Source organism: Mirounga leonina, unplaced genomic scaffold (genome assembly GCF_011800145.1).
Source record: "Mirounga leonina isolate KUSES-001 unplaced genomic scaffold, KU_Mleo_1.0 Mir_151, whole genome shotgun sequence".
Classification (NCBI taxonomy): Eukaryota; Metazoa; Chordata; class Mammalia; order Carnivora; family Phocidae; genus Mirounga; species Mirounga leonina.
Window position 1 is genome coordinate 14,675,657 of NW_023270377.1, and position 22,790 is coordinate 14,698,446.

General features: G+C 39.9%; 1 protein-coding gene across 4 annotated transcripts in view; it reads right to left on the reverse strand.

Annotated features, from left to right (window-relative positions):
• ACSL3 (acyl-CoA synthetase long chain family member 3) overlaps positions 1-22,790 on the reverse strand; it is a 73,163-nt gene that overhangs the window by 37,489 nt on the left and 12,884 nt on the right. Inside the window, exons 1-2 of one of the 4 annotated variants that reach the window (XM_035007011.1) lie at positions 20,033-20,239; positions 12,806-12,863 (exon numbers count right to left, since the gene is read on the reverse strand). The exons of 1 other annotated variant lie outside the window; for it this stretch is intronic. The gene's annotated coding sequence lies outside the window, so the exon portion shown is untranslated. Of the gene's footprint in view, positions 1-12,805; positions 12,864-16,915; positions 16,933-20,032; positions 20,240-22,790 lie in introns of those variants that run through there. 2 more of the 4 variants (XM_035007012.1, XM_035007010.1) reach the window with 2 other exon arrangements.

Below are 22,790 nucleotides of genomic sequence, written 5' to 3' on the forward strand. Positions count from 1 at the left end.
GTGTGCTTCCCAGCCAAGTTCAACTGGTGGAGCAGAAATGGGAACCGGCAGAGAGCTGAATTAACTAAGGAAAGGGTTTTACCAGGCAAGTACCAGAACAAAACATGGGAGGGGGCAGAAAGACAAGGGAATGAAGACTACTTCCATGACTGATCAGGGAGATTTAAGTTGAGGAAAGAAGGATGGCCCATAAGAAGGGAAAGGGTTTGTGATAAGGAGATAGGATCAATGCATTCAGATCCTGTGTGGTGACAGACTGTTGGGTTAAGGTACTAAGAGAGTAAAATGGAACCACAGGAGGTGATGGTCTGAGTAGAATGCTTGAAGCTGATATGTAGAAGGCATACAGCTATTGTTCATGGAGAAACAGGTAGCAAAGGCAGACTGGGGTATGACAGCGTGTAAGGACAGGAGGTCAAGAAATACAAAGACCATAGTATTGGAAAGATATTAAAACCACTAAGAATCATGACAAGACAGAAGCAGTCACAGAAAACTTGATGTTCAAGTATTTCAGGAACAGGGAGACAGACGACTGCACCAAGAAGGAATAGTAAGCAGTACAATCTTAAGGCAAAGCTTGGAGGACATGCCAGTATTGTTTCAGAGGCAAAAAACTTAAAGTAACCAGATTAGGCCCAAGATGGAGTGACTCATGCTAAGACCCAAGTCAACAAACCAAAACTTAAGTTTCCATGGTTACCTGGCAGAGAAAAGGAAGACCCAGGTCAACCAATCACCGCTTGCCCACTAAGCATATGCTCCATCTAAGGAATTTAACCCTGCTTTCACCAATCAGCAAGTGTCCAGTGTAACTTCCTTGTTCCTGCTCACTTTGATCTATAAAAACCTCACCTTTGGAGTTCCTTTCTATTTACCAGATTGGATGCTGCCTGATTAATGAATTGCTGAATAAACCCTACTATATCAGTAAACTGTCCATGGAAAACATTCTTTCAACAACTGAAAACAAAATGATCTAAATCAACCCAAGAATAGCTGAAGAACATACACATCCACAGTATGGACAATAATGCAAACATTAAAAACTAGTTATATGTACTTGCAATTGACCTGAAAGGACTTCCATGTACCTTGCTAATTCTTAAAAGGAAAAAAAAAAAATGTATATACAGGCCTGCATGGTTTTATGTCTGACAACAGTATGGACAAGTCAAGGTTTTTAAGCAATTATTTCTAAATATTTATATGAGGCTACAATGGGTCAAATACATTAATTTTCCACCATAAAAAATATAAAAATTTCCAGAACACCTGGGTGGCTGAATCAGTTAAGTGTCTGCCTTCAGCTCAGGTCATGATCTCAGGGCCCTGGGTCAGGCTCCCTGCTCAGCAGGTAGCCTGCTTCTCCCTCTCCTTCTGCCACTCCCCCTGCTTGTGCACACACACACATCCTCTCTCTCAAATAAATAAAATCCTTTTTTTTTTTTTAATATTTGAGAGAGAGAGAGAGCGCGCGCAAGCGGGGGGGGGGGGAAGGGACAGAGGGAGTAGGACAAGACTCCCCACGTGGAGCCAGATGTGGAGCTTGATCCAGGAACCTGAGATCATGACCGGAACCAAAGGCAGACGCCTCACTGACTGAGCCACCCAGGCACCCCTCAAATAAATAAAATTTAAAAAAGAATATAAAAATCTCCATCTTTACCATACTCTCAGAATTGCTAATTAAAATAATAAGTTAAGTTTAACAACATTAAAAGAAAATGACCCATCATTATTTACACAATGATAGATGAGCAAGTATCTCAAAATGTGAAATTGTGTGATTATGACTAGCTAGACTCAAACACATGTAAATGGTCCATTGTGTTAGGTCAAAAGAAATTATTTACATCTTGCATCTTTTAATTAGCAAGTAGTTTTAAATCATAATGATCAAGTTTAAGGAAAATCCTTCCCTGAGTGGCCTCTACTACTTTAAAAGAAGAACACAGGACACCTGGGGCGTAAGAGAAGGAGGTGGTGGAGGAGGAAGGGCAGATAAAATTTTGCATAATTGTCAGAAAGCTAAGGGCAGGAATTGAAATAACTCTGCGCAAAGTAATACAGATTAACGTCCACCTACAAATCTCTCTCAAATAATACACTTAGGGGACATATGAAATTCTCATGTTAGGATAAACTTTTAGTTTTTAAATAGTTACTGAAGGAATATTATTATCATAGTCATACAACCTATGTTAACTCCCACTTTCTTTAAATGCGGGGGTGGGGGGGGCTGCAAATCATATGAAAATCTTCCACAGACAACATATATTTTAGTAACAGGAAACTGTAAATGCCTGTACTGTGGGGGAGGGGGAAACCAGTAGGTTGCCACAGGGACCATGTTCATACTAAGATATTAAAAGGTTTTACCTGCTTAGATCTGGTTGCAGCTACCTAAACAGAGAAACTTCAAGAACCTCACAGGCACAGGAGAGACACAACACAGTAGTATCTCAATCCATTAACCTCCCCGAGCTGGAGGACTGAACAAGGGAAATGGGAGTCTGGCTCAGAACTGGAGACTTCTGTGATGTCTATAGGAGGGAAGAGGCCAGTAACACCAGTACATTACTATGCTAGGACAGTAGGTCTTTCTGCCCCCCCTCCCACTCCCAGCCAAAATACCACCTGAAAAGCTCCACTTCCAGAGCAGGGCAGAAACCCAAAACTTGAATTCTTCTACAGATCCACTAGGAGCAGAGAGAATACCCAGGAAAGAGAGGAGGCAATGAGAAAATGCTCCAGAGGGATATCTGGATTCTCCCCAATTTATTTATTAACTTGCCCATTACCCATTCATATTTCCTCCTGTGTTTTTCTTGTAGCCTACAACACCCAAACATGCATCAGCACTATGTAACTTCGTATCTGGGGGAAAAAAATACAGTTTAGCATGTTACCTCTAATGAAGTACAAATAAGTGGATTGCACAGAGATGGATATCAAGAAATCTGTGAGATGTGCCTAGAATTTTTCACCAAGCTTGCAATAAATGGGAAGCAATTCTGAGTACCAATAATGCAAGCACTGTGTAGGGAGCTTTTAATCACCTCTATAAAAAAAAAAAAACAACCTAATTTCAAACAGATCATGCTCAAAGGTACTTAGAACTAACAAATGAGGTGGAATTTTAACCTATGTGTTTGACTCCCACCCAAGCTTTTTAATTTCTCCACAGTCCCTAAACTCTAGGGTTAATATTTTATTGTTAAAAAGAAAAAAACTGAAGAGTCCTTCACAACTTTAGAGACAGACACTCCTTTCCACAAAAGTCACATTCTACACAAACCAAAAGAGTCCCTGAAAAATTATCTAAATTACTTGTTTTGAAATAAGAAACTGAGTCAAGAAGGGCAAAAAGAAAGATGTCTTTCCCAGACTGGGGTCTAATGAGTTGTAATGAGAAATGCAACTAGCAACTATGATTTGCTATCAGGAAAGTTTCTTTAGAGGCAAGTCCCTGGCTCTGATGAACATGCTCACTTCTAGGCTTCCCAAGACTAAAACCATAATAGAAAGATGAATACGTATCTGGCTCAGGAGAATGGTTTAAAACATTCACTCTATTACGCACTGCTCCCCGCCCCAAAAAAAAAAAAAAAAAGAAAAAGAAAAAGTAAAATATTTTAAAAAGGCAGACTCCACCATAGGAGCTTTTCCTAATTCTTACAAATATCAACATAAAGCTAATTTATTAGGTTGCCTCAGTACTGCATAATATGGTGGTTCTCACTCTTCCTTTACTGGAGGAAACACAAAGGATTTGTCCTTTCTAAAACTCCAAATATTAACACAGTGCTTAATAACTCTGAAAATTTCAAGTCTGACCCCCACAGTTGTTACTGCTCTATGACTTTATTAGAGTGTATGGCTGAAAATTGATGCCATTTATCCATGTAAGTACTTCCTTAATACAACAAATAAAGAGGTTAAGAAATTCTGTACCAGAAAGTCTACTAAAAGCATTGTTAGAGGCTTGAGTCATATTATCATCTGAATTAGATTAACTTCCAAATTCACAACTAGGAAATTTTATGAGGAAATAATAGTTATGTCCTTTTCTTTTCAAGAAAACTACCAGGCTTGTTTGTTCTAACCAGAGGAAATGAAATTTTGGCCCCGAAGACCTATTTGAAGGGAGGGAGGGAGGAAGGGGAAAAGGGGAGAAAGAGGAAGGGAGGAAAATTCAGCAAGTCTTTACCATAAACGTATTTACATTAAAAATTGAAAAGCAGGGGCGCCTGGGTGGCTCAGTTGGTTAAGCGACTGCCTTCGGCTCAGGTCATGATCCTGGAGTCCCGGGATCGAGTCCCACATCGGGCTCCCTGCTCGGCGGGGAGTCTGCTTCTCCCTCTGACCCTCCTCCCTCTCATGCTCTCTCTCATTCTCTCTCTCGCAAAATAAAAAAAAATTAAATTAAATTAAAAAATTAAAAAAAATTGAAAAGCAGCTGACAGAGCCAACTCACTTTACATAATTTCAGTTATTCACTGTAATTTTTAAACTTTTTCAATCCTTTTATTATAATAGTTGAAATAACAATAGGACTGGAATATTCTCTTTGAACCACAAATACACTCCCCTGACTTCCCTAACCCTGACTGAGACATATTCTTTAAAAATCTACTTTCAACCCACCTTCCTTTTCTACAAGCCAGATGTTCTTTTTAAGAAGTGTTGAGGGGTGCCTGGGTGGCTCAGTCAGTTAAGTGTCTGCCTTTGGCTCAGGTAATGATCCCGGGGTCCTGGGATCAAGTCCCACAATGGGCTCCCTGCTCCACAAGGAGTCGGCTTCTCCCTCTCCCTCTGCCTGCCGCTCCCCCTGCTCCTTTCTTTCTCTCTCTGACAAATAAATAAATCTAAAAAAAAAATGTTTAAAAAAAATGAAAACAAAAAAATTAAAAAGTATTGTCTTGAATGAAATCAAATAGGAAACAGAATTTAAGCAAGGGAATTTATATGTTTCTCAGCTTAATACAGAACAGGGTTTTGGGGGAGGTGGCTGAATTTGTTGTTCTTGTTGTTACCATACAGTGCATTATTGGTTTCTGGAGTAGAATTCAGTGATTCATCACTTACATACAATACCCAGTGCTCATCACAACAAATGCCCTCCTAAATGCCCATCACCCATCTAGCCCATCCCCCACCCACCTCCCTCCATCAACCCTTAGTTTGTTCTCTATCTTCAAGAGTCACTTATGGCTTGTTTCCCTCTCTCCTCTTTCAGAAAAGGGGTTTTAAAAATGCATACACAAAAACACATGCATAAAAATACATATATACTAGTCTTGGCTCTGCCACCAGTTACTATGAGACCTTGTCTAAGTCAATAAATTGTCATTTTCTCATCATTAACGATGATGGAATTCACGTGAATCTATTGTAAGACTAAACTGTATTGATGCCAAGCGCTCCCAAATCAATTCTGGAGTACTGACAACCACCAAACATTGAAGAAGTAAATGACCAGAGGAACCCATTTCTATCCCTGTCTTCTATACAAGACACTCTTCCCCCTTGGTGGAGGGTGGGCGGTGGGTAGAGCAAGAGTTCCCATGCTTTAAAAAAAAAAAGAAAGAAAGAAAGAAAGAAAGAAACTCAACAGGAAGACTTCTAAGGTCCATTTCTAAAATTCTAACGTTTTCCGATCAGATCAGACTGTCTCCATAGTGGGCAAATGAACAGGTCCAAGAAGGGAGTAAGGAAAACCTTTACTTCCTTTTCAGTTTGAATCATGTGAGTCCACTATTTTAACAACAGCAAAAATACTTTTTTAACATATAGTCGAAAGACAGTATGGATGGTCTGTGCGAATGTGCCAGTGTTTGACAGACCGATCCAACAAAGATAGAATGGGCTCATCTCTGGGTTAAATTTCCTGCCAAGTACAAAACTGCTTCAAACCAACCAACACACACACACACACATACATACATACACACACACACATGCACACGCGTGCACCCACATGCACACACCAGTTTTAATGCACTGAGTGGCAGATTTGATTGATTTCATATATTCATCCTGACCTCTTGCATCTCTACCCACGTAACTAAAAGAACAAGAGTCAAGTACTGCTAGATGGTACATTTATTTAAGCAGATAAATGTATAAAGCCTAAGGTCTACATAAAAAAGCAGCTAAGTGATCTTTTTACACATCAGAATGTCCCTTCACTCTTGGGACAGTCAGGCTTAACAAATAAAAACAGAAGATAGCCAATTAAAGTTGAATTTCAGATAAACAATGAACAAATTTTAGTGTACATATGTCCCATACATATATATGGAACATGCAATAAAAAAATTATTCAATGTTTATCTGAAATTCAGATTTAATTGAGTGCCTTATGTTTTATATGGCAACCCTAATCCCATCCCCAGGCCCCCACCAAGTGTACAATTATTAGGAATGACCAACCACTCTGGGTTGCCTCAGACTTTGGGGTTTCCCAAGACACAGGACTTTCAGTACTAAAACCAGGAAAGTTTTAGGCAAACCTGTCACCCTACAATTAACCATCTCATGGAATAAGCGAATTGTAGCCTGGATTCTACCACTAGTTAATTTTGATCTTTTGTTTATGAAACAACTTTTCTGTGCCTTATTTTCTCATGTCTGTCATCGTCTGTCATCATTTATCTAACGCACAAAATTTAAAGTGAGGATAAAATGGAATGCAGCAGGTAATAAAGGACTCTGGAAAAATGCAAAGGCACTATAAATGCTAGTTATTAGTATAGTTGGTTTGGGTACAAAGTTCTGTTTATGCAAAATTTCAAAGCAGTTTTACTTAGTTTTATTTACACACTTTAAATAATCTAATGAAGGTACTATTACTTGCAACACTAGTTTGACTGCATATAAAAATGTCCAATAGACTTGCTCCTTTTAGAACTATGGCAATAAGCTCTTGGTGTGATGCTGGCCTCCCCCCTTACTCACTGTGTAACAGGGGACAATTCCCTTAACATTCCAGAGCTTCAAGTTCACTATACAACTGGGGTGGTAATAATAAATGCCTCACAAAACTCCCTTTGGGAACAAAGAAATCAGGTGAACATGCTCTACATAAACCACAATATGCAATGCACGTGTTCGTAGCATTTTAAATTCATTCATGCCAAACTATGTATACCAATGCCAATACTTTTCTTTCATCGTGATTATTTATTTATACCCCCACTGACTTTGAAGATACTGAAGTCAAATGTATGCTTACCGAGAAGCGAGGCCAAGGAGCCAAACAGACAGAGTCCGACATTTAGTTCTACTACTTACTAAATGTCACCTTAGGTCAACTAATTTCCTAAGCCTCAATGTCCTCACCCGTAAAATGTGAAGAGGAGTAGTATGTGTATCAAAGAGCGTTAAGAGGACTCAGCAGCCAGCACGCACCAAGGGTGGTATGTCTGCCTCACAAGAAGCACTCCGGCCTCAGCCGCAGGTTATCATCATTTCAGGTTTCAGGCATTTAAGATTCTAAAGGTTAGAAGCAGTTGAAATCATAGATCCATCCATAAAATTCCTTATAGAATAATAATAAGAGAATAAGGATACTTAACACATCTTGTATTTGGAATTGGTACTATTCCATTTAGCATTTCTAGTTCACTAGTCAATTTTGGGGATTTCTCTCCATGAGCTTCAGTTAGGTGATGACAAATTTATCTTTAAGAAAATACATATATGAAGAATATTTTTTTCTCATGGCTACTACTCCATGCTCAAGTTTAAATATCCTTGGAGTTTATGACACAGAACTATCGGATCCCACCCTGTGGGTCCCACTCCTGTCCCAAAGGTAAAGAACGCAAATGCAATATAATTCGGGACCAACTCTTTTTAACCAACTCAACTTACTGGGCCTCCATACGTCTAAAAAAGTTGATCCGCAAAAAACTTCCCTAACTCTCAGGGTTTTTATAGTATTACGCCTACGGCTAATAACTTCATGCCAAGACCCAGCAACACACAGGGGAGTCCTCAGAGGCGGTTCTGTTGTCCATTCATCAATCCTGTCATGTGGTAGACCCCCATCACCCCCCACCCAGACAACTCACACATCTACATGCGCTCAGGGTTCTGAATCATGTTGCTTCACCTTCCTCATCTAAGGGAAAACCTATTCCTCCTCTGCTTTCTACTCACCTTCCAAGCCACATATCTCCCCTTATTGTCATATCCAAAAGAAGTGATATGAAATTCTCTATATACAAGTGCAGCTTTTTATCCTAGAATTTTGTTTACAGTTCATCCATAGAAAGGAAATGGGGGGAATGGCATGTTCAGTCATCATTATATTATCCAAATGGTAGGGCAGAGAAACTAAACCTTAGGAGCCCTACTTCACAGCACTGTTTTGACAAATTCATCAGTGTGTCCTAACCAGCCAAGAATTAAATGCCCTGACTGTATTATAACAATACTGAATAGGACTACTTACCCCACCCCACCCCCCGCCCGGCCGTTAGTACTAATTCCTTACTTATTCCAATTATCTCCAAAATGGTTAATGAGAGCCACCTATATAAATATTTCAGGAGAACATGATTAGATTATATAATGACATCAGCCTGGATGGTTGGTACTTGAGGGTCTTAGTAACTTCAACTCAATCCAGGTAAGTACTTTATTTAGTATTACATGAACCTAAACCTAAGAGAGTGGATTGGTTGGTAGTTCAATTAACAATTTCACTTTTGAACTTAACTATTTTCTTCCCTACAGCAAAAACAGAAAATGAAATTAAAGAAAATTCAAAGGCCAGAGGCTAAATAGTTGCAAACATATGAAATATGTCAACAAAAGTAATGTGCTTAAAATAAGCAAAATAAAGTACACGTTTGAGAAGATAGTTCAGGTAAATTTAGCCTTTGAGAATGTAAAGAGATTAACTTGTCAAAATTAAGATTTTCAAGATAATTTTAGTCTACACCATCTAAATCTACCCAATCTAAATCTATACCTTTTAATTTTAAGAATTTATAAACTGGGGCGCCTGGGTAGCTCAGTTGGTTAAGCGACTGCCTTCGGCTCAGGTCATGATCCTGGAGTCCTGGGATCGAGTCCCGCATCGGGCTCCCTGCTCGGCGAGGAGCCTGCTTCTCCCTCTGACCCTCCCCCCTCTCATGTACTCTCTCTCATTCTTACTCTCTCAAATAAATGAATAAATCTAAAAAAAAAAAAAGAAAGAATTTATAAACTGTTCAGTAAGATTCCTTAGGTATTTCCTTATCTTTTCCTCCATATCCTTCCTCATCCCAAAAGCCCTTTATCTGTATCTCGGCATATCAGTTAAAAACAAACGAAGGTGGGGCCTGGGTGGCTCAGTTGGTTAAGCTTCCACTTCTTGATTTCAGCTCAGGTTATGATCTCAGGGTTGTGAGATCAAGCCCCGGGTCAGGCTCTGCGCTGGGTGTGGAGCTTGCTTAAGATTCTCTCTCCCCCTCTGCCACCAGCCCCCCAGCTCTCTCCCTTTAAAAAAAAAAATTAAGAAAAAGCAAATAATATATATAATAAGAACTGTAAGTATGTTGTAGAAATATGTAACTACAGGATAAATAACCTGCATCACAACCAACATTATATCAAATTCATTATTTGTATTATCTAAACGTTAATTAAGAATAAGGTTTAACGGGCACCTGGGTGGCTCAGTCCTTAAGCATCTGCCTTTGACTCAGGTCATGATCCCAGGGTCCTGGGATCAAGCCCCTCATGGGGCTCCCTGCTCAGCGGGAGGCCCGCTTCTCCCTCTCCCACTCCCCCTGCCTGTGTTCCCTCTCTTGCTGTGTCTCTGTCAAATAAATAAATAAAATAAAAAAATTAAAAAAAGAATAAGGTTTAAACATGCAATACTTCCTTCAGTAAATACTTAAAAGCCTTTTACTGTATTTCACTTTATTCATATAATCTTATTCTATTTTTCCTTAACTTTTTACATAAATTTTCTTCTTCCCATAAACTGTCTATTTTACCATTAATAAAGCTTTTCCTGAAACAAGAGTTTTCAAAATTAAAGCTGTGAAGATATGGTCTTCCCTCTCTTCTCCACCATTCTCCAGTGTGCCCAGCTTTCTGGCCTCTTGCAGCTTTGCCATAAGTGTTCAAAACCTAGACTGTGTTTTAAAACTAGAAGGCACAAGAAAACGGAATCTACCTTCAACAGCTATGAGAAATATCTGGCCCTACTCTAGGAAATTGTTTCGTGATTAGCCAAAAGGACAGCAAACCTGCTGCTGTTCCCATCTCCTTCCAAACTTCAAACCTAGATCACTTTCACATAGGAACGACAATATTCTGAATAATTTCTCTACTGCATGGCTATATGCACAGATAACCTTTTCTGTTACCATCTGAATGTGGAATAATGGATCACCAAGTTGAGTGAAGGCCATCAGAACTTGTCTACTCTAGAAAATACTTAAATGTAAATTACTAGAATCATGGACAGAAAATACTTTAAACCAATATAACTGAACACCAAGGAAAAAAAATAAGAATAATGGACTTGCTGTGCATCTCTAACAGAGTTAAGACACTAGACAATACCTATGGTAATGGGTCTACATTTATTCATGTACAACTCTATTTGTTAATGTTCTTCTACACACCCTTTTTCGATGGACTAACACCAACTGCATTAAAATAAAACTCTGTAATCACAATTTGCTTCTCCAGATTTTTTAAGGAGCTCAAAATACTTCACTCTGACCATCACACAAAGGACAAGTTCACATGCGAATCAGTTCAATTCTTCCATCATTTCAGAAGTCACAGGCCTTCTGAATATGCACAGTTCCCACATGTAACACCATGGGGTTCTAACTTTCACAATACAAGACACCAGGTTCCTCAAACCGTCTGTGACATTCTGTTTACTTCCTAATATACTTAACCGGTATACAGTGACAAATGTCCTTTCCCTTTTTGGGTACCTGATCAAGTCTAGACAAAATAATGAGAGACAAAGTTACTTTTGTCACTTTGCTATAGCACTTTATCCCCAGGCACCACTCACCACTTCCTTGTTCCCTAAGTAGGTGTACTAAAACTCCATAACCATTTCCCTGTCTACCCCAATCCAGCCAACCCTCTATAAAGGCAATACTAACTGCAGTCCTCTATACAAATGCCTTACTATTTAACACCCACTGTTTAATACACAGTAAGTTTTATATATATACATAAAATATATATATATATATATTTTCTAAGTAGGCTCCATGCCCAATGTGGGGCTTGAACTCAGGACCCTGAGATTGAGAGTCACATGTTCTACCAACTAAGCAAGCCAGCTGCCCCTACACAGTTAAGTTACCTTTGCAATTTCAATTTCTTTGTAAATCTAAACTCTGTTGGGCCATTCTTAGCCAGAAATTCAAAGTCTGGAGTTTCCAAAACCCACTAAGCACTAAAAGAAATGTGTAGAGAAACTACTGTGTACTGATGTATTCACTTAGTGACTTCAAAGCACTCCTCATGTGGCCAAGTATACGATCCAAGAAAATGTAGGCACCGAAATATCTAAAATAAAGTGAAGGCACATCAACGGACAAGGAATATTCCTCTTTCCATCACACCTGCTTCATTACAAGACGGTCATCTTGGATATGCACATAAAAGGTCTAGAAGGACACACTACAAATTGGTAAGGGGTAATAATCCCCTTGCAAAAGAATCATGGGAACAGAGAAGTTACCCTTTTACTTACAGACTCCTAAACTGTTTAGTTTTTTATTAATAAATATAATATTTATTTGCATTCTTTTCAAAATCCATAGAAAACAAAGATTAGTAAATCCGACCAATATGGGCAAAGATCTGTGTGGGGGAGTGGGAAGGGAAGCAAAGATTTTGAAATGATCTTCTGAAACAGAAGATAAATGTCAACACTCATGATTCTAATTGATAAAAATGCTTACTGCTTTTATATTCTCAAAGCATTCTTAAAGCATTTTATCAACATGGACTATTCCTTGTAGCAGTTCTAGCCAATTTTACTTGTACTCAGATGCTAGAAAGTTTCAGTTCACTTGACCCTCAAATTCTTGCCCCAAAATTTCAAGAAACTAATTCACTTCAGGAGCCACAGTAAGGAAAGACTACAACTTGCCACATTCTAGCCCACTGCAACTATGAGTAACATGTAGAACTTGCTGCAGGTTAACAAAAAGCCCACTGCTGTTTTCCAGGCCTGCAACCAACAACTTCTGTTAAAATGTCCAGTTAGGAATTTCAAATAACACTAACACAAATTTAAAATGACTAGCACATGCTGAAATGGTAATACCACTCTAATTAGTGCTAAACTTCACAAAATAAAGAGGTTATTGAGTTCACAAACGCTCACGCAAATACTTAAATGAAATTCAATTTGAGAAAAGATCAGTGATATTGGTGAATAACATGGCTTAATGTTCTAATGCATTTGTATTGAATTAAAATTAGTAGGAAAGGGGCGCCTGGGTGGCTCAGCTGGTTAAGCGTCTGCCTTTGGCTAGGGTCATTATCTCAAGTTCCTGAGATCGAGCCCGGCATCGGCAGGCTCATTGTTCAGCAGGGGGCCTGCTTCTCCCTCTCCCTCTCTCTAATAAATGATTAAAATCTTTTAAAAAAATAAACAAAATTAGTAGGAAAGCTACCTTCTCCTTTCGTAATTCTACAATCACAAAATGGGAAGAATTAAAAAAATGTTTTTGACAGTTTGGATACACTTGGTTTTAACTTAATACACTGTATGCTTAACAGAAGTATTTTGTAGTTAACAAAATTAACATTTTACCAGTTGACAATGGTAGGAGGTGCCAGTGCCTTCAAGATCTACGTCTTTGTTTCAATACCTGTCGAAACAAACATAAGACAAACATTACTACTTGTAGTCTAATCAATCAGAGCCAAATATCAGCCTCTTCCTGGAGATATTTTTACTTCCAAAAACTCACAGAAAAATTTCTGCTTTTTTTGAAAACATCATCTATCACACTAGCAAATGACATCTTATCATGTAACCTTTCATCAAAAAAAGCACGTTATGTATCATTACACACCTATTAGAATGGACAAAATCCAAAAATACTGACATCACCAAATGTTGGCAAGAATACGGCGCAAGAGGAACTCATTCGTTTCTGGAGGGAATGCAAACTGCACAGCCACTTTGGAAGACAAGTTTGGCAGTTTCCTAGAAAACTAAACATATTCTTTACAGTATGATCCAGCAACTGAGCCTCCTTGGTATTTACCCAAATGAGCTGAAAGCTTATGACTAATGGAAAAAAAAAAAAAAAAAAAAAACTACATACAAATATTTATAGCGGCTTTATTCATAATTGCCAAAACTTGGAAGTAACCAAGATGTCCTTGAATGCATAAACTGTGGTACATCCAGGCAATGGAATATTATTCAGCACTAAAAAGAAATGAGCTATCAAGCCATGAAAAGACATGGAGGAAACTTAAATGCACATTACTAAATGAATGAAGTCAACCTGAAAAGGCTAAATACACTGTCTGATTCCAACTCTACAGCATTCTGGAAAAGGAAAAGCTACTGAGACAGTAAAAGGTTGCCGAGGGTTAAGGAGGAAAATGGGATGAACAGGCAGAGCACAGAGGATTTGGGGGGGTGGTAGAATCACTCTGTATACTATTACAGTAGATAAACATCATTACATATTTGCCCAAACCCACAGAATGTACAACACCAAGAATGAGCCCTAAAGGTAAAATAAGGACTCTGAGTGATAATGATCTATCAGTGTAGGTTCAGTGACTGCAATAAATGTACCATTCTGGTGTGGGACTATTGATATATAATGAGGTCAGAGGTATATAGGAAATCTCTGAACCTTCTGCTCAATTTTGCTTTCAACCTGAAACTGCTCTAAAAAATAAAGTCTATTAAAATAAAAAGGTACATCCAAAACTTTTAAAAAGGCATATACTGAGTTTATTCTCTCATAATGGTAATGGTCAAGAAGTATAATTACTAAGATTTATAAACAGTATTTCACTGTGTATACAACACTTTTATCCACTATCCCAATGACTTTTTTAAGATTTATTTATTCATTTGACAGAGGGAGAGAGAGAGAGAGCACAAGCAGGGGGAGAGGGGGAGGAAGAAGCAGACTCCCCGCTGAGCTGAGGGCCAGACGTGGGGCTCAATCCCAGGACCCTGGGATCATGACCTGAGCCGAAGGCAAACAGATGCTTAACCATCTGAGCCCACCCAGGCGTCCCTCAATGATTTTTATTTTTTTTTTTTAAAGATTTTATTTCTTTGACAGAGAGAGACACAGCAAGAGAGGGAACACATGCAGGGGGAGCGGGAGAGGGAGAAGCAGGCTTCCCACTGAGCAGGGAGCCCGATGTGGGGCTCGATCCCAGGACCCTGATATCATGACCTGAGCCGAAGGCAGACGCTTAACAACTGAGCCACCCAGGCACCCCCCTCAATGATTTTCTCAAATGCTTGTGAAGCAGGCAGGTTGCGATCATTATAGGCGTTTAAATAAATAATAATAACAATTTAACATGAGCCCAAACACACAGAGCCTGTAAGTGGAACTAACAGTTAAGTATTTTGACAAAATTTAGCATATCACTACTCATTCTCAATTTCCTCATTCCCTGTGAGGCAGCCAGATATACTTTAAAAAAAAAAAAGGACTAGGCCTTAAAACCAGATATCCCCAGGTCCATAGCCCCCACTCTTTCTCATTAGCAATGACTCTAAACAAATTCATTCGTTTATTCATCCATTTATCCATCTGTCCATTTGGGTGGGGGGAAATCTTACAAATTTACCTGCTATTTCTTATGCCAGTTTCCTCATACGTAAATAGGGACGACAACATATACATACAATTCATATCCAGAATATCTGTTGAATTTCTATAAATAAAAGACAACTCAGTAGAAAAAATAGGCTACATATGTCCATGGGAAAAAAACCTAAACGTCCATTAACTATGAAATAGTCAGCCTCACTATCAAAGAAACACAAATGAAAACATTATCATTCCCCCCTATCAAATTTTTTTAATTAGAAAAAACATCACAAGCATTGGCAAGGATAGAGGGAACAAGAGTGCAGCCACTTCAGAGAGCAAGTAATTTGGCAGCATCCAGCAAAAGCTGAAAATGTAAATTCCTATGACCTAGCAAATGCCTCCTTAAAAAATTTGCCCTGGAGAAATTTTGGCACATGTGCATACTTACTTTACCACATTTTGTTTTGTTAATTAAATGGCCCAACATGACAGGTCCTGGTATTTAATTGGCCTTTAATAAATGTTGAATCTCCTCAACAACTAGTTAGTGAATGAATGCCTACTCGGCTCCATACCCAATGCTTCCCATTCTGGAAATGTGCCCACAGGACTCAAAAAGCTCCCGCTCCAGAGATAGAGACCGACAAGACAAACAGTACTGACATGGCCAAAACTACTGGATAAGGAGATGGGCTGTATTAAGGAAAGAGACAGGTAAATGCAGTCCTTGGTCTCAGAGGAGGAAAGAAGGTCAAGGAAGGCTGACTAAGAACTGAGCGGATCCACAGATTTTTGGCAAAGACCGGAGAGAGGAAACCACAGGCTGTAATAATAGCATCTGCAAAAGCACAGAAAGCACTGGAGAACTCTTAAGTACCCAGAAGCAGGCTGATAGATGACCCCAGAGGTATCAGGCCCTAATCCCTGGAACCTGCAAATGTTACCTTACTTGAGAAAAGGGTCTTTGCAGATGTGACTGAATTGAGTGAGGATCAGGGGATGAGAGAGCAGTCGGGATGACCAGCTGGGCCCTAATGCCATCACAAGCGTCCTTAGAAGAAAGGTGGCAGATCTGACACTCCTTTTTAGAAGGCAACGTGAGGACAGAGCAGAGAGGTACCGGTGGCCTGGAAGGCTGGAGCCAGGCCACCGAGTACAGCAGGCACAGCGACTAGAGAGGCGAGAACAGATTCTTCTCTGGAGGGGGCACCGCTATGCCAACGCCTGATTTCAGCCCAGTCAACTTCTGGCCCCTTTTAACTGTGGGATAATTGATCTCTGTTGTGCTAAGCCATCGAATTCGTGGTGTTACAGCAGCTCTAAGAAACAAAGGCAGTATCTCACCGGCACTGCCCTGTAAGCCCTGCAAAGTGCTAAGTGGTTTAGATATTACCCAAATTTCTGAAGAGCCATCCAGATTTGTACGCAGAATAGCCTATCAGATCTCTCATAGTGTTAAATCTCATGCCAATGTGGGAAATTTATAGATACGGTGGGGGGTGGGGGGAGTACACCTAGAAACAGAAAAATAAGAATCAAAAATCCAGAGAGAATATGAAGTTCTGGATCACCAGATATTTAACAAAAACCCATCATGATGGAAGACACAAATGAAAACTGAAAGGGGGGCGGAACTGGATAGAAACAGACGATGCAGAAATAGAGGGAATACTTCAAATACATGTGACTAATCCTTCAAAAAGATATGACACTCTTGTTGATGAAACACGAACGGGGCACCATACAGGACTAAAAAGAAAAAACTTGTTAAAATTAAGAATAGCACCTGATATTAAATTTAAAAATCAACAGATATATTAGAAAAAGGGTTGAGAATATTTTCCCAGAAAGGAAGCAAAATCAAAGAAGTAAAAAACAGAAATCAAAAAGACTTTTAAAAATAAGGTTGTAGCTGGGGGCATAGGGCTATAGAGGCATAGGGGTTCTGGGGTTTCCAAAAGTCCAGGGTCAGCCACTCACCAAAGGCAGAGACACAAGTGGTGGGGAAATGAAAAAGGAAATGTATTTCAGTGAGGCCCACACAGGGAACAGAGTGGACTGATGTTTTAAAGACTGCCTCCAGGGGCACCTGGGTGGCTCAGTCGTTAAGGGTCTACCTTCAGCTCAGGTCATGATCCCAGGGTCCTGGAATCGAGTCCCACGTCCAGCTCCCTGCTTGGCGGAAAGCCTGCTTCTCCCTCTCCCGCTCTCCCTGCTGGTGTTCCTGCTCTCGCTCGCTCTTCTCTGTCAAATAAATAAATAAATAATCTTTAAAAAAAAAAAAAAAAAAAGAGACTGCCTCCAAAGTGCTGAAAATACTTCTAGGTTTATGCAAGGAAATGTGGGACAAGGTCAGTGGGTACATGCAGGTGGGCAGTGAAGTTCAGGTGGATCACTGTCTTGGGATCAACCACACACACAAATCTGGCTGGCTCAGGGCACTCCTGATTGCTTGAGGGGGTAGTTTCGGTTCCCATCACAAGATGTTCTGTGCAGGGTCTTTTGCCTGAGTTAAAGAGATAAGCAGGAAAGAAAAACTTAATTAGAAAGTCTGAGGTCACAATGGAGGTAGTCGAAAGTCCTTTTTCAAGGTGTTGAATTAATCCAAAAGATCAAGTTCCACTAAAAGGAGTTTTAGAAAGAACCAAGAGAATGAAGAGGCAGGAATTACTGAAGCACTCGGCAGTAAAATATCCCAGAGCTGACGGATGCTACTCTTCAGTTTGGAAAAGGCCCCACGGAGTGCTGAGCAGATGAATGGGGGCAAAAATAAGTGACCTCTAGACACAACCTTGTGAATTCTCAGAGTACTAGGTTTAAGACTACCCCAAAAGCTTCCAAAAAAAACCAAACAGTAGGTCACCTACAAATAATTATATAACTGATCAATACAGAAAGTGCTCCAGACAAACCAGGATGTATAGTCACCCTTCCTTTTTTTTTTTTTTTTTTTTTTGAAGATTTATTTATTTGACAGAGAGAGACACAGAGAGAGGGGGAACACAAGCAGGGGGAGGCAGAGAGGGAGAAGCGGGCTTCCCGCCGAGCAGGGAGCCCGATGCGGGGCTCGATTCCAGGGCCCTGAGATCATGACCTGAGCAGAAGGCAGACACTTAACGACTGAGCCACCCAGGCACCCCTATAGTCACCCTTCCTATAAAGGAGAAAGAATCATGCTGGCCTCAGATGTCTTTGCAACCCTGGAAGGCTATCAACAATGCCTTCAAAGTTTTGAGGGAAATGAATTTTAAATTACAACTCTACTCCTGGCTAAATTCCTGATCAATTGCCAGGAAGAATAAAGAAATATTCTGAGATGTAAGGTCTCAGGAAATTTACATTCTGCAAACATACTCTGATAAGAAATTACTTTAAAAATTCCTCCACCATGTGCACACATTGATAGTACTTTTAAAGACAATTTTATTAAAGCTAGAACTGGCCTACAGTTTTGTACTATTTTACAAGAGCTAGATCCCATAGGTTAAGGGCTTAGTCCCGCCAAGACTATTCCCCACTTGCTAGTCACGAGTCACCAGCTGGTTACAAGCCAGGGATTCCCACAATCCCCTCCTCAAGTTCAATAATTTGCTAGAATGGCAACTCAGGAACACCCATTATTTATGTTTACTGGTGTATTATAAAGAATACATCTCCAGAACAGCCAAAGGGAAGGTGTGCATAGGGCAAGGGACAGAGAGTGGAGACACCGCAGAACTTCCAAACCCTCCCCAGGTGTACCACCTTCCCAGCACCTGGCCCAGGTCACCAACACGGAAGCTTGTTCATCGTTCAAGAGTTTGTTATCTCCAGCCCCCTCACTCCTCATAGGAGGTCGATGGGTGGGTCTGAAGTTTAAACTATCACTGGGTCTTTCTGGTGACCAGCCCCATCCTGAGGCTATCTAGAGAAACCCAACCTAAGTTGCTTCATTAGCATAAACTCAGGTGTTCAAAGGGAGTGTTTATGAATAACAAAAGACTCCTATCACTCGGGAAATTCCAAGGGTCTTCAGGAGCTCCATGCCAGAAGTGGGGACAAAGACCAAACATATTTTTATATTATACCCCAGGATTCTGTTATCATTCTCTATATTAGCAGTTTAAATGGGAGGGAAAGGTGTGATCATGTCAGTATATGTATTTAAAAAAAAAAGTACTTAAGGAAAGTAAATATCAATTATCAACTTTAAAAGGAACTTCATATTACAAAGCCTTAGTACAGAAAAAATGTAAAACATCTCACTAATAATTTTTATATTGATTATATGTTGAAATAATACTTTGGATACAAGTATTCCCCCTCCCTTATCCCCGGGGGGGGGGGGGGGACGGAATACATTCCAAGATCCCCAGTGGATGTCTGAAACCACACACAGTACTAAACCCTACAGACACTATGTTTTCTCCTATACATACATACCTATGATAAAGTTTTATTTGTAAATTAGGCAAAGTAAGAGATTAACAATGTTAAAAAGAAAAATACAGGCCTGAAATGGCATCACTTAAGCCAAATCACCATATATGGACTTAATACCTAATCTTGCAGTTTCAACCTCCCCAAGAAATGTAGTCTTAATGGGGTCAGCCAGGAATTTTCTGATCAGCATCAATGAAGTAATATGTCACAGGGACCTTCTCCACACACCCCCAAAAGGAAGATGACTTAATTTGCATCAGACCCCCCTGCCATCCCCATAAGGGAAGATGATCTTGAATGAAACAATCCTTTTTTTTTTTTTTAAAGATTTTATTTATTTATTTGACAGAGAGAGAGACAGCAAGAGAGGAACACAAGCAGGGGGAGTGGGAGAGGGAGAAGCAGGCTTCCCGCTGAGCAGAAAGCCCGATGTGGGGCTCGATCCCAGGGCCCCGGGATCATGACCTGAGCGGAAGGCAGACGCTTAACGACTGAGCCACCCAGGAGCCCCTCAATCCTTTTCTTTTTTAATAACTTTCTCACCCCATCCTCTTCCATTTTCTACAACTCCCTGGAGCTCCCCCGTACTTGCTGATGGGATGCTACCCGAGTCATCAATCATTTAATAAAATCTATTAGGTCTTCAAATTTACTTGAACTTTGTTTTTAAACAGCAATAATAATAAAATAGAACAACTGTAACAATATACTGTAATAAAAGTTAGGTTAACTATACTGGAATTAAAATTAAAAACTTAATATTAAATTATGTGAATGTAGTCTCTTAAAACATTTTATCTTAATGTACTCACCCTTCTTGTGCTAGATGATAAAATGCCTAGGGGATGAGATGAAGAGAGGTGAAGGTGGTGAAGTTGTGGACCAGCCTTAGGTTCCTGCTGACCTTCTGAGGAAAGGTCAGAAAAAGAAGAGCATTTGCTTCCAAGGCCACCGTTGACTTGAGGGTAACTGAAACTACTGACAGAGAAACTGCAGATAAGAGGGTACCTACTGTATGCTGGATTAAATAAAATATATTCAAGTTACCGGTTTCTTTTTACTTTATTTAATATGCCTACTAGAATTTTAAAGTTACATATATGGCTCATATTTGTGGCTCTCATTGCATTTCTTTTAGACAGCACTGCAGTTTAGCCAACGCAATGATGAGAAAAAGAAGTGAGCATGAATACTGGAAAAGGAGAGGAGAAAGGAATCTTCATTGTTTGCGTATGATTGCCCTTCTGACAAGAACATCCAAAAGAATCATTTGAAAGCTATCCAACCAGAGACAGAATTCACCAAGTTATCTGGATACTAGGTAAATAATAAAAATTGATAGTTTCTCTATATACTTGCAGTAACTAGTTAAAAAATGAAAAGAGGGGTGCCTGGCTGGCTCTGTCCATACAGCATGCAACTCTTGATCTTGGGGTCATGAGTTCAAGCCCCACGTTGGGGGTAGTTTACATTAAAAAAAGGGGGTGTGTGGGTGGCTCAGTCAGTTGGGCGTCCAACTCTTGATTTCAGCTCAGGTTATGATCTTGGGGTTGGGAGATGGAGCTTTGCGCGCTGTGCTGGGTATGGAGCCTGCTTTGGATTCTCTCTCTCCCTCTCCCTCTGCCTCTGCCCTTCCCCCCCCCTAAAAAAATGAAAAGAGAGAAGATCTTTTTTTCTTTTTAAAGACTTTATTTATTTGACAGAGAGTGAGTGAGAGTAGGAACACAAGGAGGGGGAGTGGGAGAGGGAGAAGCAGGCTTCCCGTGGAGCAGGGAACCTGATGTGGGCCTCGATCCCAGGGCCCTGGGATCATGACCTGAGCCCAAGGCAGATGCTTAACAACTGAGCCACCCAGGTGCCCCAAAAGAGAGAAATCTTAGTCACAATAGTAAAAGCAACTTTAAAATACTTCATATACACACCATCTTATTTAAACATATGTATGTAGGGACACCTGGCTGGCTCAGTAAAACATGCAACTCTTATGTCTGGGTTATGAGTTTGAGCCCCACGTTGGGTGTAGATTACTTAAAAATAAAATCTTTTAAAAAAAGAAATAAAAATAAACATGTATATAAGTATGTATGTACATATGTATAAAATGCTACTGACAGACACTAAATTAAAAAACAGACTAGTTCCTGGGTATAAAAGATCATTATAATTCTGCCAAAATTAACCTACAAACCAAATACAATCCCAATCAAAATCCTAGTAGGACCTTATTACTTGTTTGTTTTGTGTGATTACCTGATATTAGTTCCAAAGTTTATCTAGAGGAAAACATTTTAAGATTTGCTAATAAAGGTGTTCAATAAATGTTGATTGACCAAAAACTATATATATATATTTGCTAATAAAACTTGAAAACAAGAATACTTAGTGTGTACTTGCCCCATTAGATGTCAAAACTAACAACTAACTGTTCTGGTACAGAATTTTTTTTTTCTTTTTTATTGTTATGTTAATCATTAGTTTTAGATGTAGTGTTCCATGATTCATTGTTTGTGCATAACACCCAGTGCTCCATGCAGAACGTGCCCTCCTCAATACCCATCACCAGGCTAACCCATCCTCTGGTACAGAATTTTAAAGCCAGAAAACAGTCATGGGATTTTTATATTTGACCACAGTGGCATTTCAGATCAGTGGTTAAAAGATTATTCAATAAATTAAGCAGCATTAAAGAAAACTCAGAACTGAGCCAACAGCTGGATTTAAGTCCTAGAAAGATGAGGAGGAGATCCATGAATCAAACAATCATCCTGGCAATACCCCTCTTCCACAGCTGTCATGTCCCAAAAACGATCTGTTCCTAAGTCTTTTTTCTGATTATAAAATAATCTCCAGTGCTAACATGGTAGCCTGCACAGCCCATGTTGCCTGGCCTGCAACTTTCGGAAAGAGAATCACTGGTTCTGTCGAAACTCTGTGATGGGGGCGCCTGAGTGGCTCAGTCGTTAAGCATCTGCCTTCGGCTCAGGTCATGATCCCAGGGTCCTGGGATCGAGCCCCGCATCGGGGCTCCCTGCTCTGCGGGGAGTCTGCTTCTCCCTCTCCCACTCCCCCTGCCTGTGTTCCCTCTCTCGCTGTGTCTCTCTCTGTCAAATAAATAAAATCTTTAAAAAAAAGAAAGAAAGAAAGAAACTCTGTGATGCCACTTGGCTCCCATCTCTACCCCGGTGGACTATGGCAAACGTGACATCCACAGGGGCCCAGAGCTTATGACCTAGGAGGCCTGTCTCAAAAATATGGACGTATTGATTCAATAATATTCTCTCCAGAACTTAGAACTGGCACTGAATTAAAAAAATTTGAGAGAATTCAAAGAAGCTAAAAAGACTGCCAACATAAACGTGTCCTTCGAGATTCAGTTGAAGCTTCTATGGGAGGTCCTCCTCAGTGCCATAGACAGAGCTGAATCAACCCCTCTGTGCCAATACCCCATTCCTGTTTAACACAGAGGCATGAACAAGCACAGAATGAGGAAACTTAAGTAGCTTGGCAGATGCAGCACAGGAAAATAGGAGGGAAGTTAGAAGTGAAAATGAAAAATAGAAACATACAACA